Source organism: Argentina anserina, chromosome 2 (genome assembly GCF_933775445.1).
Source record: "Argentina anserina chromosome 2, drPotAnse1.1, whole genome shotgun sequence".
Classification (NCBI taxonomy): domain Eukaryota; kingdom Viridiplantae; phylum Streptophyta; class Magnoliopsida; order Rosales; family Rosaceae; genus Argentina; species Argentina anserina.
Window position 1 is genome coordinate 1,295,116 of NC_065873.1, and position 6,000 is coordinate 1,301,115.

Sequence of the window (6,000 nt, forward strand, 5' to 3'; positions counted from 1 at the left end):
TAGCACACTTAAGCTTAATACCTAAATCTTGTAGCAAATTTCTAAGCCATAAAAATTTGCACACTCCCTGAGTCATACCTCTGTACTCTGCTTCAGCACTAGATCGAGATACCACTTTTTGTTTCTTACTCTTCCATGTAACAAGATTACCCCCAACAAAGGTAAAATACCATGATGTGGATCTCCGATCTGTAATATTTCAGCTCAGTCTGCATCTGTGAAAGCTACAAACCTCAAAAATATTATTGTGATTAGAAAACATTACTCCTCTCCTTAGAGCTAACTTCAAGTACCTCAAAATCCTTACAACAGCATCCATGTGGTTCACACTGGGATTATGCATGAACTGACTTACTACACTTACTGCATACGCAACATCTAGTCTGGTATGTGATAAATAAATCAGACGTCCAACTAGCCTCTGATAACGAGATTTTTTCAGTAGGCACTTGATCTGGATACTCTGTTAACCGATGATTTTGCTCAATAGGAGTATCAATGGGAGTGCAATCCAACATACATGTCTCTGTTAGTAGATCAATGATGTACTTTCTCTGACATAAATAGATACCATCATTTCCCCGGGCTACCTCAATACCAAGAAGTACTTGAGTGTACATAAGTCTTTCATCTCAAACTCTATGGCTAGCTGTTTCTGTAATCTATCCACCTCAACAGTATCATTCCAGTAACTACCATATCATCAACATATATAATTAGGGTTGTTACATTCCCTTGTTGATGTCTGAGAAATAATGTGTGGTCTGAATTACTCTGTCTGTAGCCAATTTTCCTCATGAATTGTGAGAATCTTCTAAACCAATCACGAGGTGACTGTTTAAGACCATACAAAGACTTTCTCAATCTGCATACAAAGTTACTTAGAGAAGCGGCCACATATCCAAGCGGAAGATCTATGTACACTTCCTCTGTAAGTTCTCCATGAAGGAATGTATTCTTAATATCAAACTGTCTAAATGGTCAGTTTAAGCTAGCAGCAAAAGAGAGCAATACCCGAATAGTTTTTATCTTTGCAACATGTGCGAATGTCTCATCATAGTCTATATCATATGTCTGGGTGAACCCCTTTGTTACTAGGCGTGCTTTATATCGGCTCACTGACCCATCTGAATTATATTTTACTGTAAACACCCAACAACATCCCACAACCTTGTTGCCATGTGGTAGAGATACAAGCTCCCAAGTATTGTTCTTTTGTAATGTTTACATCTCTTCCTCCATTGCTTTCCTCTATTTTGGATCTCCAAATGCATCATGCACTTTGTTAGGTACTGATACAATAGATATTTGATTCACAAATGATTCATATGACTTAGACAATCTTTTGGTAAACATAAAATTTACCACAAGATACTTAGCTTTAGCCTGAAGGGTAGGTTTATATTTATTTGTTGGCTGACCCCGAGTAGACCTATTTGGCAAGACATATTGTCTACTATTAGCCTCACTAGTAGTAGTCCCAATAGAATGACTAACCTCATATGAGTGATCTTCTATACCAGGAGAGCATTGGTCATGTGTATAAACAACAGTACAGGAGACATGAGGGGCAGTTGTGTTGTCATCTTCTGGTACTTGATTCTCCGGAGTGACTACACCGGAATCATCCGGTGGTGCCTGTGTAGCTGACACATTGGTAATCTCAACGGAACCTGCCACCATATCTACTGGCTTACTGGTCTCCCTCTCTCCATGATACAACTCTTCAAAATATGAATTCTCCTCTTGAAAAGCAGTATGAGAATAGGTAAAATAGCTCATATCCTAAAAAAAACTAACATCCATAGTGACATAGTACTTCATGGTAGGTGGATGGTAGTACCGGTACCCTTTCTGATGTCCTCCATACCCAACAAACACACATTTAACTGCCCGGACATCCAAATTAGACCTCTGATGTTATGGAAGATGGACAAAAACAACACAACTGAAAACATGGGCAAGAAGATTATGAAAAGAGGGTAATGAGACATGAGATGCAAGCACCTCATATGGAACTTTCCCCTGAAGGACATGAGATGGAAGACGATTAATGAGGTGGGCGGAAGTTATGACAGCATCACCCCAAAGGTATGTAGGCATATGAGCACTAAAAAGAATACACCGAGCCATATCTCAAGTAAATGACGATTTTTCCTTTCAGAAACCCCATTTTGCTCACGTGTGTAAGGACATGTTGTTTGATGAACAATTCTGTGTGTGTTAAAGAACTCCTGAAAGACACGATTCACATATTCCCCCCCCCCAGTTATCAAAATGAATAACTCTAATGGTGGCATTATATTGTGTTTGAACAGTAATATAGAAGGCTTGAAAAGCCGGAAAATTGAACAGTAGTATAGAAGGCTTGAAAAGCCGGAAAAAACTCATCTTTAGTTTTAAGAAGAACAATCTAGGAAAGACGTGTGCAATCATCAATAAATGACACATAATACCACATTCCTGACACAGTACTCTTTGGAGGGTCCCAAACATCAGAATGAATTAATTCAAAAGGAAGAGTACTTTTAGTTGAAGTACTAGGGGAATAAGTAGATCGATGACTCTTGCCCAAAACACATGTCTCAAAATGTAAAAATGATTCATCCACACTAATAAACAAAATAGGCATGGATTTTTTCATTACACTAAAGGATGGATGCCCTAAGCGACGATGTCATAACCAAACTTCACTTAGCTTGTCAGAAGTGGAGAGTAAAGCGGTCCGAGACTGTGCCCCTGGTTTGTCCCCCGCATATGTCAGATCCATATGAAACAACCGGCCCCTCAGATACCCCCGACCAATTAACTCCCCGGTGAGAAGATCCTGAAATATCACATACATAGGAAAAAAAAGTCACATAACATTTAGCGTCAGTGTTCAAGTGGGGAACATATATCAAATGATGAGATAAAGCATGTACATAAAGCACATTGTGAAGCTCTATTGTGGGAGTAAGACGAACGGACCATTTCACTAACACGGGGAAGACCTCACCATTAGCATTAGTAACATATGGTACTGGTGGAGGAGACAATATGGTAAAATAAGATTTGTCATAAGTCATATGATCAGACGCACCAGAATCAATAATTCATGTATCAAAACTAACGAAGTTAGAAATAATTTTATGCCATACCAATTTTACCACGACCAGCTATGGATGCGGTAGGTGTTGCTCATCCTGCTGTATGATGATCATGTCCAACCACACCATAAATATCTGGTTCCTGAACTAATTGAATAGCTACTTTCGCATTGGGACGATAATTAGGCCTCTTAGGCCTAAGGTATGGATATAACTTCCAACAGATCACACGAGCATTGTTAGTATCATGAGAATAAGAGTAATGAGGGCAGGACTGATTCCCGAAGCCTGGTGGTGGTCCTTGCTGATGAAGAGGAGCTGAAGTTGCTGCGGAAGGGGTGGTGCTGAAGATCTAGCATAAACAGTAATGTTGAAAACTACAACTTGTGCCTGATGAAGACTCTCCTGCTGAGTCTCATCCTTACGGATATATGTGAAACCGGTGATTAGGCTAGGGGGTTCGATCTTTCTGAGCAATTCGTCTTTCGCACTGTTATGCTTTGCATCAAGACCTTTTCAGGAAATGGTGAACTCGTTCAAGCTCTTTCTCCTTTTGGTACCAAACAATATCCTCCTGATTCTTGATCATGCAAGGACGTTTCATATCAATCTCAGCCCAAATATTTTTTTAGTTTGGTGAAATAGTGCGTCACCGGTTGCCCATCCTATTGCATCACCAAAGCTGTGCACATTAACTCATGAACATGTATGAAATCAGAGTCATTAGTATATAAGCCTTCCAGTGTCTCTCATATTGTCTGCGCAATGACACATGCCTCCACCAGATCAATGATCTCGTCATTCATAGCTTTCCACAAGACTGACATGACAAGACCATCATCGTTGTCCCACTTAGTGTAGGCAACAATATCATTATCACGAGGAGCCTTAGTGACTCCGGTTACATGCCTCATCTTCTGCATGCCTCAAAGATGAGCTGCCATAATTCTCTTCCATTTAAGGAAATTGGTCCCATTGAGTTTGGCTCCCCCAAAGGAACCACTTTCAGAACTCTTGACATATTCTTCAAATTTCGGAACATCAGTGATTGGAGAACTCTTTGCTTCCTCTCCAGAACCCATTGAAAATCAGGAATTACGCAGCGGAAACACAAAAACTGACAAGAACCGGTCGTGGGTGCACTTGCACTGTCGGTGAACCTGCACTGACAACTAAGGCTGCAGAATTTAGGCCCGACCGGGTCGGGTCGAACCTGTGCCGAGTAGGGTCAGGTCGAATCTGGGCCGGGCTGGGTCGGTCGAATATGGGCCGGGTTGGGTCGAATTGGGCCGGTCCGGGTCGGAGCAAAGAGTAGCTGAAAAGTGGGAAAACGGGTCGGAGAGGACCAGCAGCGTCGGAGGGCAACAAATCGAGAACTATGGCGTCAGAGAGGAGTGATGGCGACGTCGGAGGGCAGCGGCAACGTCTGAGGAGTTCTATGGCGACGTCAGAAGGCAGCGGCAACGTCGGAGGAGGAACGGCGACGTTAGAGAGCAGCGGTGACGTCGAGGTCGCACGAAGACCGGCGAAGGGCAGCGGCGATGTTGACGCACAAATCCGGAAAGGCAGAGGGCAGCGGCGACGTCGACTGTGGACATAAATGTTCTACGGTGACGTCGGAGGAGTGGCGGCGACACAAAGACTGTCGGAGGGCAGCGGCAATGTCAACACGCAGAACCGGAACCGGATGGGAGCGGGAGAAGGCAGCAGCGACGTCGAATGTGCTTGTGAAGAAAAAATAGAAACCCAGAAAAACAGAGCAAGAAAAACAAGGCTTTGATGCCAAGAAGAAATGAATATTGCTTAATGATTCTTACACAGAAAATGTCGTATAAATAATCCTATAAAGAGTACAATTATCCTATTTATATATTCCACAAATCACTCATTAATTCCCTCCTTGAATCACGCCCTCCGTTATTCACGCTAACAAATGGCTCTCCCAATATATTGGACATTTCTCAGTTAGGAGACTTGTTTCACTACTATATTCGATTTTTTCCCCTGCAACAATCCTTAATGAATGGCCTTGCGGTTTATTCCTAGGGATCAAGATGATAACATCCTAATATCAATTAGGGTTCGTTATTAACACATATTCTAGACTTCTAGTCTTGACTAGGACATGAACAATCCTATTTGACTGTGGATAACGTAACCTCTCCATATATCATATGCATGAATCAGTACGTATCATCGTTCAACCAGTTTGAGTGTTTTCTCGTGGAAGGAATTCACATACGTACCAGATACAATGTTAGTGGCATTCGCTGCGAAAGCCACTGGTGAAGGTCCTGCAATTGGTATCGACCTTGGATCAACGTATTCATGCATGCGTTGGTATTCATGAAGGTCCTGCAATGTGCCCATTCCAGATACTAGGTGTGTGTTATGTGATAATTATGTTGAAACTGATCTGAATCTTTTTAAGGAGTGTACGAAGGCTGCTCCAGTTTGGCTAATTAGTGGGATCTCATTGAATGCTGCTGGAGACCATGAGGTGGTACTTTCTGAGTGGGTTTTTGACTTGCTGGATACTCTATCTAGTTATCAACGTGATGTATGGTTTGTTCTCTTATGGGCAATTTGGAAGGCTCGCAATGAGAAGGTATGGCAGAAAAAGGACATGGATTCGTGGTTTCTTGTTAATTGGGCTACTCAATGGCTCAGTGAGTATCAAAGTCTTACCACTATCGTACGCAAGAAGGAGAAGAGAATCAAGGTGGGATGGAAGGTTCCACCAAGTGGCCGTCTGAAAATGAATGTAGATGGGTCATATATATTGGCAACAGAGAGAGGTGGTATAGGAGTTGTTGTGCGGGATGCTTCGGGTAAGTGTGTAGCTGCATTGGCTCGGCCTTTTGAGCATGTTGGGTCTGCGTTACACATGAAACTTGAGGCTCTACGTGTT